The following is a 20,649-nucleotide window of genomic DNA, read 5'->3' as shown; positions in this document are numbered from 1 at the left end:
AGGCAACCTTGTTCTTCGGCGCGCTCAATCGACCAAGAATTCCAACAAGTTGACGCCAAAGTGGGAAGGCCCTTATCGGGTAATACGAGTCACCAGGCCCGGCGCAGTCCGCCTGGAGACCGAAGATGCCGTTTCGGTAAGTAACTCCTGTAACATTGAGCATCTTCGCAAGTTTTACCCGTGAGGCGCGCTTGTCGGGCCCCCCCGGCAAGCCACCTTTTGTATGAGCCTTGCCGATGACACATGTAACTCTTTGTACAAAGCCAGGCGCAGACCCTGAGCATAAGTAAATGAAGCGCTGGCACCCAAAGTTATAGCATGCATGCTAGGTCGAGTCTCGTCCTTGGTTAGGGTTGATAGTGCTTAGCGGCGACTAACCCCTAGCTTAGAGGTCGAGTGTGCGTCTCTTTGTCTTTCTTTTGTCTTCTTTGGTTCATAGGACACACAGATATCCGTGCCGGACCACTTGGGGAGGAAAAAAAAGAGGAACAGACCAGCATCTAGCCCTAGGCAAGCCAGTATTGCCGGGGGCTGCAAGAGCAAAAATTCATCCACGGCGAACCAGGGTTGCCGAGGACTGCAACTTCAGATAAGTTCTTCATCCCTTATCATGCATTCCATTATGGACTGAGGTATGTGAAACCTCGTTTTCCCCTAAGCTACCGTGCTCCCATAACTCTAGGCCCTAGGGTTCGTTCCTGGGGCCAAGTTTGGTCATAGTCGCGGCAGCGAAAGGATGAAACAAGGAGCCTGAACCCGCCTCATCCCTGCCTCCGCCGAAGGCGCGAGGAAGGTCGAGCGAAGTGGGGAGACGGCAAGGCCTGATGCCGGGCAAGGAAATGTTTATCTTGAAGATATCAAGGATTTACTCCTTGTCGTGGGTTCCACCCGCAAACAAATGACCCGGCAAGCATCCATTTTTCATTAAAAAAACATTCCACTCAGGTACAGTCCATAGGGAATGAAAAACATGAATGATGGGATTACAAGTTTTAAATTCCACAAAGGCCCGAAGGCTTACAAACTAAAAAGAGATAAGGTGCCCGTAATCCCTTTCTTGTCCCTCTCCTCAAGAGGCAGGTCAAGGAGGCAAAAGGGACAAAAGGAGCGCCTAGGCGAGCTACGGGTGGCAGAAGACACCAAGAGAACATCTTGGTGGCCGTCCAAAGGCTGGATGGTGATGGCGGCGCCGGAAGCAGAGCTCGAAGACGAGGCGGCAAGATGTCAGCACGCATCGATGGCCTCGGTGCCCGCGTACTCCGACTTGACGGCCTTGCTGCCCGCCCTCTTCCTCTTCCGCAGCCTCCCAACGCTAGCCGCCCAAGGAGACGACCCCAAGAAGTTCAGGGAGCCGGCGACGCGGATGATGGGGTCGCTGGTACCGCACGGAGCGGCACCCGACACCTAATCGGACCCATCATCCTTCCGCCCACTACCCTCGTCGTCGCTGCCGTTGTCCTCCTCGTCACTCCCGCTCGAGGAGGAGTCTTCACTATCAGAAGAGCTCTCCACGCAGCACCTTGCACAGGTCCCAAAGCACCCGAAGACCTTGATGGAGAGAAGGCCACCCTCCATCAGCTTAAAATGGAGAGTGAGCCCCTCCGTCAAGCGGTGGATATGAGCAAACGTCTTCCATCCCCGACAAAGATACATCACGTGAGGGGCGGGGAAGTCGATGCGGACCCTCGTGCCACTGATCCCGCAGCCCCTCATGTGCAGCCGCAACGATTCCGACGGATCCAGCTCCATCTCCCACGCAAATGGAGTCGGGAGATGAAGGCGACGGCGCGGCGGCCGGAGAAGAACTCACAAGGGTCATCCCCAACATGGCCCTCCATTGAGGAGGAGCTGCTGGCGGAGGCGAGGCCGGCGCGCCGCCCCGTCCTCCTCTTCTCCGAGCGCCCCGGCCTCGCCCACGGCCTCGCCCCCTCCCCCTTCCCCTCGCAGCTAGCTCTGCCACCGCAGGCACAGGGGAAGGAGGGACGCGTTGTCGAGCGGCGACCCTCGCCGCCACTGTTGAAGGACTGGGATTCCCTCTCTCCATGACGGATGGAAGGGAGGAGCAGAAGCTGAAGGAAGAAGAAGATGAAAGAATGTGGGACGCCATCCCCCCTCCCGCTCTTTATAAAGGATCGGGGTTGGGGCTCGGCCACCCCGCTTGGCCAATCAATATACGGAAGGCGCAGGGAGCCAGGACCGACCCGCCGCCCCAACCAGCGACGGCCCGGTTTCCCGCCTCCACCGTTTGCCACCCCAAGCGCATGGGAGACATGTGGAGGACGTGCAGAACCGAGGGGACGGGTGAGACGACCACTCCCCACCCCATGATCGTGGGGAGTGGACGCCTTGAAGACCGCGCCTCAGCCCCATTCAGTAAATGGGCCGCGCCTCCACGCCTCCCTCCGTTTATGGGGAAGGCGCGAACCGCCCCTTTACTACGATGTGACGCATGCCTACGGGAACCAACCCCACGCATGCTGCCCACGTCACACGCACCTCCCCATGCCGCGCCACGCGCGGGAGTCATGGGAAGCGCTACACACGAAGAATCTTACCACGGTAAAAACCGCCCCGCCTGCCCGCACACCATTTTTGGGCCTAGCCCAACAACACGTTGCGCTTATGTGTGGCCCAGGCCCGGGGGCTCCTGTCGGTGTACAAAAAGAGGGGTACACTTTTTGTACCCCTATAACTGTGCACGGGCAGTCTGAGCCACGGGCACCACCACACCAAGCAAGGCAAGGGAGGTGAGCCAGGGTAAGACCGAAGCTTAAGAGAACTAGAACAACGCCAAGGCCAAGACCACGAAGAGCAAAGGGGACGAAGCGGACTCCCCCGGCAAGATCCTTGCTGGGAGACTGTTCTAGCAGCCCCAGAAAGACCCTTGCCGCGGCGACTCATCCCGCGCCTACGGAGCAAATCACCCTTGAGTCCACTGCCCCCAAAGGGCAAGGATTCGGGAGACATCCCCGTGGCGGCATGCGGATCTTTGTGAAGACGTTCAAGATCAGATACGCACTAAGGAGACGACAACCCTTGGCGGGATCCCAGCCGAGGAAGACCACAAGGCCCCCGGCAAGCGCCTTGCCGGGGATGACAGCAGGCGCCCTGGCATGACCCTTGCCGAGGCCCCGGCAAGGCCCTTACCGAGGACACCCGCAGGGCCACCATCAGGCCCACGTCGACTAAACCTTCACCACCGCATGCATGTAGCTGCCGACCCAACCAGCTGGGCAGGCACCTGCGTGGCGGCATGCAGATCTTCGTGATATGGGCAATATGGGTTCTGGGTTAAATCAACAATAATTTATATAAGAGCCACTTCAACAATTTAATTATGGGCTTCTCCTACTGACCCCCAAAGAAAAGAAAAGAAAATAAAACTATTTAAACGGTAAAGCTCCCAACAAGCAAAAGAAGAGCGGGAAATATTTATTTATTTTTTGGGTTTTCTTTTTAATTACTACTACAGCAGGAAAGTAAATTACTACTAATTTTTTTTCTTAAGGTTTACTAAACACACAAGAAGAAAGCAGGAAAAGGAAAATAAACTAGCATGGATATTACAGTGAAAAAGTATGAGCACCGACATCTAGCAACGAGTGTGTGTGAACATAAATGTAATGTCGGTGAGAAATACGTACTCCCCAAGCTTAGGCTTTTGGCCTAAGTTGGTCTATGGCCACGGCTGGCCTGGCGGATATCCATAATAATAGTTGTTGGGGTCGTACTGTGATGAGGAAGAATAGTTGGGATCATACTGTTGTGCAGCGGTTATCGCCTGCTGAGCTGCAGCGTGGAGTCGAGCTGCCTCCGCTCTCCTCTCGTACTCTTCTGCCTCCTCTCTGGTAATAACATATCTTCCTTTTGTCTGTGAATCAAAGAAGGCAGGAGCAGGGAGAGTAATACGGAAAACACGTCGTTTATCAAAAATTAAGCGATATAAGAGAGGTGATTCAGGCCTCTCGACAAACTGGTGTGAAGCCATAGAGTTATAATCTAAATATGCAGGAGGCAACTCCATATCACCCTCATGAATGTCCATCTCAAGAAAATGAGCTAAGCGGGTTGCATAAATTCCTCCAAAGAAATCTCCATTATGTCTATTATGATGCAACCTACGAGCTACAATGGCTCCCATATGATAAGATTGGTCTCCTAACACAGCACTCCTAAGAATGTTAAGATTAGGGACACACATGTGACATGCTTCATCCTTAGCATTTATGCATCTACCGATAAAGAGAGCAAAATAATGTATAGCAAGAAGGTGAATGCTCCCTATGGTAGCCTGCGTTATGTCTCTGGATTCCCCCATAGTTATACTAGCAAGAAAGTTTCTAAATTCAGATTTAGGGGGATCCCTAATACTGCCCCATGATGGAAGTTTGCACGCAAGAGTGAAATCCTCTAAGTCCATTCTATAAGATTTATCATAAAGATCAAACATGACTGAAGGAGAATTACGCGAAGATGAATACTCAAACCTCCTCACAAATGAACTTGTGATATCATGATACTGGGGGCATTTGTTGTCCTCAAATTCCTCAAGACCGGCATTGCGCAAATATGCTTTGAATTCTTCTTTAATTCCCGCACGGTCCATAAAATTTTCCGACGGCCATTCGCAAGGCCGTACCAGAGCGTCTCTTGGTGGATCCTCGTCAGCATCGCGCATAGCAATCCTAGGTCCCTGCTTCTTAGAGGAACCACCTTGGAACATCTTCCTAAGCATATTGTTTTTCTCTGAAAATTTTGGAAATTTTGAGTAACTTCAAAATAAAAGTAAACCAAACTCAATAAAACTGATAGCAACTACTCCCACAAGTGCCTAGAGCCTATATCATGCATCAAAACTACTTGGAACCATAAAAATTTGACATGCAAGATCAAGAACATGGTCACCTATGCAGCATAAATTTGCAATGAATGAAGCACTAGAACAAAAACTAATTGGACAAATGGAGGAGTCACATACCAAGGAACAATCTCCCCAAGCAGTTTTGCGAGAGGTGCTTTGAGCAAGGAGATCAAAAATCACAGCAAAAGTGGCTGGAACTCGTGCTTGAGTTGGTTTTTCGGGTTTGTGTGAGGTAGAGGAAGAAGATGGGTGCTGGGATAAGTGGAGGAGGGCCATGCCGGGGTGCTGATTCCACGGGAACCTATGGGACCGGCGGACCGGGTCCCTTTCGGTTCGGCGGGGGCGGAGGTCGCGCAAAGAGCAGATCGAGGCGAAGCACGCGAGCGATTTACCCAGGTTCGGGCCGCACGGATGCGTAAAACCCTACTCCTGCTTTGTGGTTTGTATTGATTTCTAGCTCGGGAGCACGGAGTGCTACAGTACACTTCCGCAGCTAGCAAGACCGAGCGTGAGTGTTCGAACTGGCTAACCCCCCTCTACGTTGCACACGGGCCTCCTTTTATATGCTCAAGGGGTTACCGACAGGTGGCAACGGAGGTAAAGGGCAAAAATGGAAAGGTGCTGTGGTAGGTACAGCTACCTGTTACAGTGTATCATACCTAACCCTGGCGGCAGGGGACAAGGGCATTAATTGCCCGTCTGTGTCGCCTAAACAGTACCAAAAGGGACCGCTATGGACGCCACCGTTTGCCACGATGGTTATCTTGTCAGCGCCTGCTTGCCACCGCGCACCCCTAGCTGCACGGCCTCCTGCCACGTGTGCTTGGGAGGGTCCTAGAGCGACACGTTGGCGGGTGTGCTGGAGCACGGGCACGAAGTGGGGGTTTCCCGCGGCAAGCTCCTTGCCGCGGTCGTTGTCTTGTCGTGTTCGGGAGCTTGTCGCTCACCGGGCCTTGCCGGGACGCGCGGCGCGTCGCGGCAAGCTCTCTTGGTATGCCTTGGTTGGCCTTCCCGGCAAGCTCCTCTTGCTGGGGTTTTGTTTCCTTCCCGGCCAGCTACTCTTGCCGGGGCCTTGGTTTGAGTACTTTGTTCTTGAATGGCTCCAAAGGAACCACGGAGGATCTTGGCGGTCACCCGGCAAGCCTCGCCGCGGGATGCTGTGACTGCCCGTGCACAAGTTCGGGATACTAGGGCACCCCTACTCCAGTACACCGATAGGAGCCCCCGGGCCTGGGCCAGACACGGTGCCGAGCGCTGTTGGGCCAGGCCCAAAACAGGGCACGGGCACACGCGGCCTAGGTTATGCCGTATCTTACTCCGTTTCCACCGCGCACGCCCAGAACGGCACGCGTCAAACGCGGCGTCGTGGGTGACGCGGGCGGCATGCGCGGGGCTAAGCCCCACGAGCATGCGTTAGGCCATGATGAAGGGGACGGTTCACGCCCTCCTCCCTAAACGGAGGTAGGCGTGGGGGCGTGGTGCATTTACTGGATGGGGCCGGTGCGCGGTTTTCGAGGCGTCCACTCCCCGCGATTACGGGGTGGGGCGAGGCCGCCTCATCCGTCACCTCGGTTCTGCATCCCCGCCACGCGGATCCATGCGATTGGGGTCGCGGACGGTGGGAGTGGGAAACTGGGCCGTTGCGAGCAGAGGCAGCGGGTCGGCCCCGACTCCCTGCTCTTCCCGTGCCTCGATTCGCTGAGCGGGGCGGCCGAGCCCCCACCTTGCTCCTTTATAAAGAGCGGGAGGAGAGCGCAGAAGCCCGCACTCTCTCATCTCCTCCTTTCTTCAGCTTCTGCTCCCCTTTCTCTCACTCGTCATGGAGAAAGGGAACCCTGGCCCTTCATCGGTGGCGGCGAGGGTCGCCGCCAGACAGCGCACCCCTCCCTCTCCCGCGCCTGTGGTGGCAGAGCCAGCCATAAGGGGAAGAGGGAGGGGGCGAGGTCGTGGATGAGGTCGAGGACGAGGTCGAGGCGCTCGGGGAAGAGGCGGACGGCGCGGCGCGCTAGCTTCGCCTCCGCCGGCGGTTCCTCTCCCCACGGCGGTCCATATAGGGGACGACCCTTGCGAGTTCTTCGTCAGGCTGCGCCGGGCGCCTCGTCGTCGCCTCCGGCTTCCAGCTCCGTTTGCGAGCGCGATGGAGTTGGACCCGCCCGAGACACTGAGACTGCACATGAGGGGCTGTGGGATCAGCGGCACGCGAGTCCGCGTTGTATTCCCAGCCCCTAATGTGATGTATCTTGATCGAGGGTGGAAGACGTTCGCCCGTATCCACAGCCTGATGGAGGGGTTTACCCTCCATTTTAAGTTGATGGAGGGCGATCTCCTCTCCGTCAAGGCCTTCGGGTGCTTCGGCACTCGGGCGAAGTGCTGCGTGGACAGCTCCTCCGATAGTGAAGGCTCCCCCTCGAGCGAGAGTGGCGAGGAGGAGAGCGACAGCGACGATGAGGGTAGCGGGCGGCGGGATGGCGAGTCCGACTAGGTATCGGGCGCCGCTTCGTGCGGCACCGGTGACCCCATCATCCGTGTCGCCGGCTCCTTGAACTCCCCGGGGTCGTCTCCTTGGGCGGCTGGCGTAGGGAGGCTGCGGAAGGGGAAGAGGGCTGGCGACAAGGCCGTCAGGTCGGAGTACGAGGGCGTGGTGCCCTCGACAGCATGCTGACGTCCTGCCGCCCCGTCTTCGAGCCCCGCTTCCGGCGCCGCCATCACCGTCCAGCCTTCGGACGGCCCCCGGGATGTTCTCTTGGTGTCTTCTGGCACCCGTAGCTCGCCTAGGCGCCCCTTTTGCCCTTTTCGCCTCCTTGACCTACCTCCTGAAGAGAGGGACAGGAAAGGGATTACGGGCATCTTATCTTTTTAATTTGTAAGCCTTCGGGCCTTAGCTGCATCTAAAACTTGTAGTCCTCTCTTTCATGTTTTTCATCCTCTATGGACTGTACCTGAGTGGGATGTTTTTTAATGAAAAGGGGATGCTTGCCGGGTTATTTGTCTCGCGGGTTGAACCCACGCCAAGGAGCAAATCCTTGGTATCCCTCGGACAGACATTTCATCTCCCGGCAACAGTCCCTGCCGCCTTCCCACGTCGCTCGACCTTTCTCACGCCTTTGACGGAGGCGGGAACGAGGCGGGCGCGGCCTCCTCGTATCATCCCTTTGCTGCCGCGACTACGACCAAACTTGGCCCCGGGAACGAGCCCCAGGGCCTAGAGTTGAGGGAGCACGGCAGTTTTCGGGAAGAAACGCGGTTTCGCATTCCCCAGTCCATAAGAGGATGCATGATGAGGGACGAAAGACTTATCTGATATCGCAGCCCCCGGCAACTCTGGCTTGCCGTGGATGAATCTTGGTACTCGCAGCCCCCAGCAACACTGGCTTGCCGGGGCCCAGGTGCCGGCGCGCCCTTCTTCTCCTTTTCGTCCTCAAGCGGTCTGGCTAGGATATGCGAGCCCTGCGAACGAAGGAAAAGCAAAGGGACGGACACTCGACCTCTAAGCTAGGGGTTAGCCGCTGTTAGGCACTATCAACCCTAACCAAGGACGAGACTCAACCTAGCATGCATGCTATAACCCCGGGGTGCGAGCGCTTCATTTACTTGTGCTCAGGGTCTGCGCCTGGCTTTGTACAAAGGATTACATGCAACAGCGGCAAGACTTGTACAAAAGGGTGGTTGCCGGGCAGGGCCCAACAACCGCGCCTTACGGGTAAAACTTACGAAGGTGCTCGATGTTCCAGGAGTTGTTCACTGGTATGCCATCTTCGGTCTCAAGGCGGACAGCGCCAGGCCTTGTGACTCGCTTCACCCGGTAAGGGCCTTCCCACTTCGGCGTCAACTTGTTGGAATTCTTGGCGGACTGAACGCGCCGAAGAACAAGGTCGCCTTCCTCGAGACTTCTGGCGTTAACTTTGCGGCTATGGTAGCAGCGCAAAGCTTGCTGGTAGCGAGCAGCTCGCACAGCAGCCTGAAGACGGTCTTCCTCAAGGAGCAGCGCGTCATCTTGTCGCAGCCGCTCTTGCTCAAGCTCATCATAAGCGAGCACTCGAGGTGACCCGTATACAAGTTCCGTGGGGATAACTGCCTCTGCTCCATAGACTAGAGCAAAAGGTGTCTGTCCAGTGGCTCGATTTGGCGTCGTTCTGATCGACCAAAGAACCACCGGCAGCTCCTCGATCCAGTTCCTTCCGCACTTGTGCAGCCTGTCGAAAGTTCTGGTCTTGAGCCCGCGCAGCACTTCAGCATTTGCCCTCTCCGCTTGACCGTTGCTTCTCGGGTGAGCAACAGAAGCGAAGCAGATCTTGGCGCCAAGATCTTGGACGTATTGCATGAAGGTGCGGCTCATGAATTGTGTACCGTTGTCGGTGATTATCCTGTTGGGGATCCCGAAGCGGCAAACAATCGACCTGAAGAACTTGACGGCTGACTGTGCGGTCACCTTCCTCACTGGTTCCACTTCCGGCCACTTTGTGAACTTGTCGATTGCAACGTACAAGTACTCAAAGCCCCCGACAGCTCGGGGAAAGGGGCCGAGGATGTCGAGCCCCCAGACTGAAAATGGCCAGGATAAAGGGATCGTCTGGAGAGATTGAGCTGGCTGGTGTATCTGCTTGGAATGGAACTGGCACGCTTCACACTTGGTTACTTGTGCAGTTGCATCCTGGAGGGCTGTTGGCCAGAAGAAACCTTGCCGGAATGCTTTGCCAACAAGTGCTCTTGCGCCAATGTGGTGACCACATATGCCTCCGTGTATCTCTGCCAACAGCTTTTGTCCGTCTTCCCGGTGAATGCACTTTAATTTCACACCGTTGAGTCTTCTTCTGTACAGTGTCTTGTCGACAAACTGGTACATACTTGACTGCCGGGCTACTCTTTCCGCTTCTTCTTGCTCTTCGGGAAGTTCTCCTGTCTGAAGGAAACGGACAATCTGCTGCGCCCATGTCGGAGCTTGTGGCTCGACAACAAGGACTAAAGGCGACTCTGCTGCTGCGGGAACATCCGCTTCTACGGCAAGAACCTGCGGCTCTGCCGGAGCTTGACGTTCCCCGACAAGCTTGCCGGGGCAAAACTTGTTGGGAGCTTCTTCTTCAACGGAACAAACGCTAGGGCTTGCCGGAGCATCTTGCTCCTCAACGCTCTTGGCGTTGGTCTCAGCTGCTGCGGGAACATCCGCTTCTACGGCGAGAAGCTGCGTCTCTGCCGGAGCTTGACGTTCCCCGACAAGCTTGCTGGGAGCTTCTGCTTCAACAGAACAAACCCTAGGGCTTGCCGGAGCAGACTGCTCCTCAGCGCCTTCGACGTTGATCTTAGGGACCTTCTTGGCGGCGGCTTCAGGAAGCTCTGCCGGCAAATAGTCACCAGAAATCAACTTCCTTTTCTTGCTCTGTCCAGTTGATGGTGTTACGGACGGTTGAGTCAGCTTGAGCACAAAGATTCCTGGTTCCACAGGTAGCTTAAGTGCGGCGCATTTTGACAGGCCATCAGCAATGGCGTTGTGAGCTCTTGGAACATGCTCCATTTGTAGGCCGTCAAAGTGCTCTTCTAGCTTTCTCACTTCGTCGACGTAAGCTTCCATCAACGGACTCTGATAACTCTTGTTTACTTGGCGGACGACAAGCTTTGAGTCACCCCTGACAATGAGCTTCTTGATCCCAAGGTCTGCCGCGATCCTGAGACCGGCAAGCAATCCCTCATACTCTGCAGTATTGTTTGTTGCTTGCTCCTTGGGAAAGTGCATCTGGACTACGTACTTGAGGTGCTCTCCGTGGGTGCGATAAGCAGCACACCAGCGCCGGCGCCTTGCAGCGAAAAGGCACCATCAAAGTACATCAGCCACTCTTTGCTTGCTTCCTTGTCGGGGATGCTTGTTTCTGGAATTTCTTCATCTGGTGTTGGCGTCCATTCTGCTATAAATTCTGCCAATGCTCTGCTCTGGATAGTTGAAGTGCTTTTAAACTTGAGGCCAAAGCTTGACAGTTCCAGTGCCCACTCAACAATCCCGCCTGTCGCTTCTGGATTCTGCAGTATCCTCTTCAGCGGAAAGCGAGTGACAACTGTGATCTCATGTGCTTGGAAGTAATGGCGCAGATTTCTTGAGGCCATGAGAAGGCCGAAAAGCAATTTCTGCACACCAGAGTACCTTGACCTAGCCCCCTGCAGAAGGGAACTGACAAAGTAAACTGGGCGCTGCGCCATCTTCTTGTGTATCTCGTCGTGTATCTGCGCAGATCCATCTTTGTCGGGACCAGAGCTTGTCGGGGAAGCTCCCTGCTTGTCGCTGGATGTGCTTGCCGCGGTTGCTGGCTCATCATCTGCCTCCCTCTCTGCTACTAACGCAGTGTTGGAAATATGCCCTAGAGGCAATAATAAAAGCGTTATTATTATATTTCCTTGTTCATGATAATTGTCTTTATTCATGCTATAATTGTGTTATCCGGAAATCGTAATACATGTGTGACTAACAGACACCAACATGTCCCTAGTAAGCCTCTAGTTGACTAGCTCGTTGATCAACAGATAGTCATGGTTTCCTGACTATGGACATTGGATGTCATTGATAACGAGATCACATCATTAGGAGAATGATGTGATGGACAAGACCCAATCCTAAACATAGCACAAGATCGTATAGTTCGTTTGCTAGAGTTTTCCAATGTCAAAGTATCTTTTCCTTAGACCATGAGATCGTGTAACTCCCGGATACCGTAGGAGTGCTTTGGGTATACCAAACGTCACAATGTAACTGGGTGACTATAAAGGTATGCTACGGGTATCTCCGAAAGTGTCTGTTGGGTTGACACGGATCAAGACTGGGATTTGTCACTCCGTATGACGGAGAGGTATCACCGGGCCCACTCGGTAATGCATCATCATAATGAGCTCAAAGTGACCAAGTGTCTGGTCACGGGATCATGCATTACGGTACGAGTAAAGTGACTTGCCGGTAACGAGATTGAACGAGGTATTGGGATACCGACGATCGAATCTCGGGCAAGTAACATATCGATTGACAAAGGGAATTGCATACGGGGTTGATTGAATCCTCGACATCGTGGTTCATCCGATGAGATCATCGTGGAGCATGTGGGAGCCAACATGGGTATCCAGATCCCGCTGTTGGTTATTGACCGGAGAGTCGTCTCGGTCATGTCTGCTTGTCTCCCGAACCCGTAGGGTCTACACACTTAAGGTTTGGTGACGCTAGGGTTGTGAAGATATGTATATGCAGAAACCCGAATGTTGTTCGGAGTCCCGGATGAGATCCCGGACGTCACGAGGAGTTCCGGAATGGTCCGGAGGTAAAGAATTATATATAGGAAATCCAACATGTCCCTAGTAAGCCTCTAGTTGACTAGCTCGTTGATCAACAGATAGTCATGGTTTCCTGACTATGGACATTGGATGTCATTGATAACGAGATCACATCATTAGGAGAATGATGTGATGGACAAGACCCAATCCTAAACATAGCACAAGATCGTATAGTTCGTTTGCTAGAGTTTTCCAATGTCAAAGTATCTTTTCCTTAGACCATGAGATCGTGTAAATCCCGGATACCGTAGGAGTGCTTTGGGTATACCAAATGTCACAACATAACTGGGTGACTATAAAGGTATGCTACGGGTATCTCCGAAAGTGTCTGTTGGGTTGACACGGATCAAGACTGGGATTTGTCACTCCGTATGACGGAGAGGTATCACCGGGCCCACTCGGTAATGCATCATCATAATGAGTTCAAAGTGACCAAGTGTCTGGTCACGGGATCATGCATTACGGTACGAGTAAAGTGACTTGCCGGTAACGAGATTGAACGAGGTATTGGGATACCGACGATCGAATCTCGGGCAAGTAACATATCGATTTGACAAAGGGAATTGCATACGGGGTTGATTGAATCCTCGACATCGTGGTTCATCCGATGAGATCATCGTGGAGCATGTGGGAGCCATCATGGGTATCCAGATCCCGCTGTTGGTTATTGACCGGAGAGTCATCTCGGTCATGTCTGCTTGTCTCCCGAACCCGTAGGGTCTACACACTTAAGGTTCGGTGACGCTAGGGTTGTGAAGATATGTATATGCAGAAACCCGAATGTTGTTCGGAGTCCCGGATGAGATCCCGGACGTCACGAGGAGTTCCGGAATGGTCCGGAGGTAAAGAATTATATATAGGAAATGTTGTTTCGGCCATCGGGACAAGTTTCGGGGTTATCGGTATTGTACCGGGACCACCGGAGGGGTCCCGGGGGCCCACCGGGTGGGGCCACCTGTCCCGGGGGGCCACATGGGCTGTAGGGGGTGCGCCTTGGCCTACATGGGCCAAGGGCACCAGCCCCACTAGGCCCATGCGCCTAGGGTTTCCATGGGGGAGGAGTCCAAGTGGTGGAAGGCACCTCTGGGTGCCTTGGGGGGGGAGGGAATCCTCCCCCTGGCCGCCGCACCTAGGAGATCAGATCTCCTAGGCTGCGCACCACCACCCCTTGGCCCTCCTATATATAGTGGGGGAGAAGAGGGACTTGATACACCAGCCCCTGGCGCCTCCCTCTCTCCCCGTTACGTCTCTCTCGCGTAGTATAGGCGAAGCCCTGCTACTGTGACGCCCTGCATCCACCACCACGCCGTCGTGCTGCTGGATCTTCATCAACCTCTCCTTCCCCTTGCTGGATCAAGAAGGAGGAGACGTCTCCCGTCCCGTACATGTGTTGAACGCGGAGGTGCCGTCCGTTCGGCGCTTGGTCATCGGTGATTTGGATCACGTCGTGTTTGACTACATCATCACCGTTCTTTGAACGCTTCCGTGCGCGATCTACAAAGGTATGTAGATGCATCCGATGACTCGTTGCTAGATGAACTCCTAGATGGATCTTGGTGAAACGAGTAGGAAATTTTTTGTTTTCTGCAACGTTCCCCAACAGTGGCATCATGAGCTAGGTCTATGCGTAGTTCTTCTTGCGCGAGTAGAACACAATTTGTTGTGGGTGTAGATTTGTCAACTTTCTTGCCGTTACTAGTCTTTTCTTGCTTCAGCGGTATTGTGGGATGAAGCGGCCCGGACCAACCTTACACGTACGCTTACGTGAGACCGGTTCCACCGACTAACATGCACTAGTTGCATAAGGTGGCTGGCGGGTGTCTGTCTCTCCCACTTTAGTTGGAGCGGATTCGATGAACAAGGTCCTTATGAAGGGTAAATAGAAGTTGACAAATCACGTTGTGGCTTTAACGTAGGTAAGAAGACGTTCTTGCTAGAACCCTAATTCAGCCACGTAAAACTTGCAACAACAATTAGAGGACGTCTAACTTGTTTTTGCAGCAAGTGGTTTGTGATATGATATGGCCAAAGTTGTGATGAATGATGAATGATCTATATGTGATGTATGAGATGTTCATGCTATTGTAATAGGATTCACGACTTGCATGTCGATGAGTATGACAACCGGCAGGAGCCATAGGAGTTGTCTTTATTCTTTTATATGACCTGCGTGTCATCGAGAAACGCCATGTAAATTACTTTACTTTATTGCTAAACGCGTTAGCCATAGTAGTAGAAGTAATAGTTGGCGAGCAACTTCATGGAGACATGATGATGGAGATCATGATGATGGAGATCATGGTGTCAAGCCGGTGACAAGATGATCATGGAGCCCCAAGATGGAGATCAAAGGAGCTATGTGATATTGGCCATATCATGTCACGTTAATTATTTGATTACATGCGATGTTTATCATGTTTTGCATCTTGTTTACTTAGAACGACGGTAGTAAATAAGATGATCCCTCATAACAATTTCAAGAAGTGTTCTCCCCTAACTGTGCACCGTTCCTAAAGTTCGTCGTTTCTAAGCACGCCGTGATGATCGGGTGTGATGGATCCTTACGTTCACATACAACGGGTGTTAACGAGCCTAGCACGTACAGACATGGCCTCAGAACACATGCAAAACACTTAGGGTTAACTTGACGAGCCTAGCATGTACAGACATGGCCTCGGAACACAGAAGACCGAAAGGTCGAGCATGAGTCGTATAGAAGATACGATCAACATGAAGATGTTCACCGACGTTGACTAGTCCGTCTCACGTGATGATCGGACACGGTCTAGTTAACTCGGATCATGTAATACTTAGATGACTGGAGGGATGTCTAATCTAAGTGGGAGTTCATTAGTAATTTGATTAGATGAACTTAATTATCATGAACTTAGTCTAAAATCTTTGCAATATGTCTTGTAGATCAAATGGCCAACGTAGTCCTCAACTTCAACGCGTTCCTAGAGAAAACCAAGCTGAAAGACGATGGCAGCAACTATACGGGCTGGGTCCGGAACCTGAGGATCATCCTCATAGCTGCCAAGAAAGATTATGTCCTACAAGCACCGCTAGGTGATCCACCCGTCCCACAGAACCAAGACGTTATGAACGCTTGGCAGACACGTGTTGACGACTACTCCCTAGTTCAGTGCGGCATGCTTTACAGCTTAGAGCCGGGGCTCCAAAAGCGTTTTGAGAGACATGGAGCATATGAGATGTTCGAAGAGCTGAAAATGGTTTTTCAAGCTCATGCCCAGATCGAGAGATATGAAGTCTCCGATAAGTTCTTCAGCTGTAAGATGGAGGAAAATAGTTCTGTCAGTGAGCACATACTCACTATGTCTGGGTTACACAACCGCTTGTCTCAGCTGGGAGTTAATCTCCTGGATGATGCGGTCATTGACAGAATCCTCCAGTCGCTTCCACCAAGCTACAAGAGCTTTGTGATGAACTTCAACATGCAGGGGATGCAAAAGACCATTCCTGAGTTGTTCTCAATGCTGAAATAAGCAGAGGTAGAAGTCAAGAAGGAGCATCAAGTGTTGATGGTCAATAAAACCACTAAGTTCAAGAAAGGCAAGGGTAAAAAGAACTTCAAGAAGGACGGCAAGGAGGTTGCCGCGTCCGGCAAGCAAGCTGCCGGGAAGAAGCCAAAGAATGGACCCAAGCCTGAGACAGAGTGCTTTTATTGCAAAGGGAAGGGTCACTGGAAACGGAACTGCCCCAAATACTTAGCGGACAAGAAGGCCGGCAACGCCAAAGGTATATTTGATATACATGTATTTGATGTGTACCTTACCAGTACTCGTAGTGACTCCTGGGTATTTGATACCGGTGCGGTTGCTCAGATTTGTAACTCACAGCAGGAGCTGCGGAATAAACGGAGACTGGCAAAGGACGAGGTGATGATGCGCGTCGGGAATGGTTCCAAGGTCGATGTGATCGCCGTCGGCACGCTGCCTCTGCATTTACCTACGGGATTAGTTTTAAACCTAAATAACTGTTATTTAGTGCCAGCTTTGAGCATGAACATTGTATCGGGATCTCGTTTAATTCGAGATGGCTACTCATTTAAATCTGAGAATAATGGTTGTTCCATTTATATGAGAGATATGTTTTATGGCCATGCTCCTATGGTGAATGGTTTATTCTTAATGAATCTCGGGCGTATTACTACACATGTTCATAATGTGAGTACCAAAAGATGTAAAGTTGATAATGATAGTACCACATACTTGTGGCACTACCGCCTTGGTCACATAGGTGTCAAACGCATGAAGAAGCTCCATGCAGATGGACTTTTAGAGTCTCTTGATTATGAATCATTTGACACGTGCGAACCATGCCTCATGGGTAAGATGACCAAGACTCCGTTCTCAGGAACAATGGAGCGAGCAACCAACTTATTGGAAATCATACATACTGATGTGTGCGGTCCAATGAGTGTTGAGGCTCGCGGTGGCTATCGTTATGTTCTCACGCTCACTGACGATTTAAGTAGATATGGGTATATCTACTTAATGAAACACAAGTCTGAAACCTTTGAAAAGTTCAAGGAATTTCAGAGTGAGGTTGAGAATCAACGTGACAGGAAGATCAAGTTTCTACGATCAGATCGTGGAGGAGAATACTTGAGTCACGAGTTTGGCACACACTTAAGAAAATGTGAAATAGTTTCACAACTCACGCCGCCTGGAACACCTCAGCGTAATGGTGTGTCAGAACGTCGTAATCGCACTCTACTAGATATGGTGCGATCTATGATGTCTCTTACTGATTTATCGCTATCTTTTTGGGGCTATGCTTTAGAGACTGCCGCATTCACTTTAAATAGGGCACCGTCGAAATCCGTTGAGACGACACCGTATGAATTATGGTTTGGGAAGAAACCTAAGCTGTCGTTTCTAAAAGTTTGGGGATGCGATGCTTATGTGAAGAAACTTCAACCTGAGAAGCTCGAACCCAAGTCGGAAAAATGCGTCTTCATAGGATACCCAAAAGAAACTATTGGGTACACCTTCTACCTCAGATCCGAAGGCAAGATCTTTGTTGCCAAGAATGGGTCCTTTCTAGAGAAAGAGTTTCTCTCGAAAGAAGTAAGTGGGAGGAAAGTAGAGCTTGATGAAGTATTACCTCTTGAACCGGTAAATGGCGCAACTCAAGAAAATGTTCCTGAGGTGCCTGCACCGACTAGCGAGGAAGTTAATAATAATGATCAAGATACTTCTGATCAAGCTCCTACTGAAATTCGAAGGTCCACAAGGACACGTTCCGCACCAGAGTGGTACGGCAACCCTGTCTTGGAAATCATGTTGTTAGACAACGGTGAACCTTCGAACTATGAAGAAGCGATGGCGGGCCCGGATTCCGACAAATGGCTAGAAGCCATGAAATCCGAGATAGGATCCATGTATGAAAACGAAGTATGGACTTTGACTGACTTGCCCGTTGAACGGCGAGCCATAGAAAATAAATGGATCTTTAAGAAGAAGACAGACGCGGATGGTAATGTGACCATCTATAAAGCTCGAGTTGTCGCTAAGGGTTATCAACAAGTTCAAGGGGTTGACTACGATGAGACTTTCTCACCGGTAGCGAAGCTGAAGTCCGTCCGAATCATGTTAGCGATTGCCGCATTCTATGATTATGAAATATGGCAAATGGACGTCAAAACAGCATTCCTTAATGGTTTCCTTAAGGAAGAATTGTATATGATGCAGCCGGAAGGTTTTGTCGATCCTAAGAATGCTAACAAGGTGTGCAAGCTCCAACGCTCGATTTATGGGCCGGTGCAAGCATCTCGGAGTTGGAACATTCGCTTTGATGAGATGATCAAAGCGTTTGGGTTTACGCAGACTTATGGAGAAGCCTGCGTTTACAAGAAAGTGAGTGGGAGCTCTGTAGCATTTCTCATATTATATGTGGATGACATACTTTTGATGGGAAATGATATAGAACTCTTGGACAGCATCAGGGCCTACTTGAATAAGAGTTTTTCAATGAAGGACCTTGGAGAAACTGCTTATATATTAGGCATCAAAATCTATAGAGATAGATCAAGACGCCTCATAGGTCTTTCACAAAGCACATACCTTGATAAGATATTGAAGAAGTTCAATATGGATCATTCTAAGAAGGGGTTCTTACCTGTATTACAAGGTGTGAAATTGAGCTCAGCTCAATGTCCGACCACGGCAGAAGAAATAGAAGAGATGAGTGTCATCCCCTATGCCTCAGCCATAGGTTCTATTATGTATGCCATGCTGTGTACCAGACCTGATGTAAACCTTGCCGTAAGTTTGGTAGGAAGGTACCAAAGTAATCCCGGCAAGGAACACTGGACAGCGGTCAAGAATATCCTGAAGTACCTGAAAAGGACTAAGGAAATGTTTCTCGTTTATGGAGGTGACGAAGAGCTCGTCATAAAGGGTTACATCGACGCTAGCTTTGACACATATCTGGATGACTCTAAGTCACAAACCGGATACGTGTATATGTTGAATGGTGGAGCAGTGAGCTGGTGCAGCTGCAAGCAGAGCGTCGTGGCGGGATCTACATGTGAAGCGGAGTACATGGCAGCCTCGGAGGCAGCACATGAAGCAATATGGGTGAAGGAGTTCATCACCGACCTAGGAGTCATACCCAATGCGTCGGGGCCAATCAAACTCTTTTGTGACAACACTGGAGCTATTGCACTTGCCAAGGAGCCCAGGTTTCACAAGAAGACAAGGCACATCAAGCGTCGCTTCAACTCCATTCGTGAAAATGTTCAAAATGGAGACATAGAGATTTGTAAAGTACATACGGACCTGAATGTAGCAGATCCGTTGACTAAACCTCTCCCTAGGACAAAACATGATCAACACCAGAATTCCATGGGTGTTCGATTCATCACAATGTAACTAGATTATTGACTCTAGTGCAAGTGGGAGACTGTTGGAAATATGCCCTAGAGGCAATAATAAAAGCGTTATTATTATATTTCCTTGTTCATGATAATTGTCTTTATTCATGCTATAATTGTGTTATCCGGAAATCGTAATACATGTGTGAATAACAGACACCAACATGTCCCTAGTAAGCCTCTAGTTGACTAGCTCGTTGATCATGCTATAATTGTGTTATCCGGAAATCGTAATACATGTGTGAATAACAGACACCAACATGTCCCTAGTAAGCCTCTAGTTGACTAGCTCGTTGATCATGCTATAATTGTGTTATCCGGAAATCGTAATACATGTGTGAATAACAGACACCAACATGTCCCTAGTAAGCCTCTAGTTGACTAGCTCGTTGATCATGCTATAATTGTGTTATCCGGAAATCGTAATACATGTGTGAATAACAGACACCAACATGTCCCTAGTAAGCCTCTAGTTGACTAGCTCGTTGATCATGCTATAATTGTGTTATCCGGAAATCGTAATACATGTGTGAATAACAGACACCAACATGTCCCTAGTAAGCCTCTAGTTGACTAGCTCGTTGATCATGCTATAATTGTGTTATCCGGAAATCGTAATACATGTGTGAATAACAGACACCAACATGTCCCTAGTAAGCCTCTAGTTGACTAGCTCGTTGATCATGCTATAATTGTGTTATCCGGAAATCGTAATACATGTGTGAATAACAGACACCAACATGTCCCTAGTAAGCCTCTAGTTGACTAGCTCGTTGATCATGCTATAATTGTGTTATCCGGAAATCGTAATACATGTGTGAATAACAGACACCAACATGTCCCTAGTAAGCCTCTAGTTGACTAGCTCGTTGATCATGCTATAATTGTGTTATCCGGAAATCGTAATACATGTGTGAATAACAGACACCAACATGTCCCTAGTAAGCCTCTAGTTGACTAGCTCGTTGATCAACAGATAGTCATGGTTTCCTGACTATGGACATTGGATGTCATTGATAACGAGATCACATCATTAGGAGAATGATGTGATGGACAAGACCCAATCCTAAACATAGCACAAGATCGTATAGTTCGTTTGCTAGAGTTTTCCAATGTCAAAGTATCTTTTCCTTAGACCATGAGATCGTGTAAATCCCGGATACCGTAGGAGTGCTTTGGGTATACCAAATGTCACAGTAACTGGGTGACTATAAAGGTATACTGACGGGTATCTCCGAAAGTGTCTGTTGGGTTGACACGGATCAAGACTGGGATTTGTCACTCCGTATGACGGAGAGGTATCACTGGGCCCACTCGGTAATGCATCATCATAATGAGCTCAAAGTGACCAAGTGTCTGGTCACGGGATCATGCATTACGGTACGAGTAAAGTGACTTGCCGGTAACGAGATTGAACGAGGTATTGGGATACCGACGATCGAATCTCGGGCAGTAACATATCGATTGACAAAGGGAATTGCATACGGGGTTGATTGAATCCTCGACATCGTGGTTCATCCGATGAGATCATCGTGGAGCATGTGGGAGCCAACATGGGTATCCAGATCCCGCTGTTGGTTATTGA

Source organism: Triticum urartu, chromosome 6 (assembly GCF_003073215.2).
Source record: "Triticum urartu cultivar G1812 chromosome 6, Tu2.1, whole genome shotgun sequence".
Classification (NCBI taxonomy): Eukaryota; Viridiplantae; Streptophyta; class Magnoliopsida; order Poales; family Poaceae; genus Triticum; species Triticum urartu.
Note: the sequence above shows the minus strand (reverse complement) of the source record.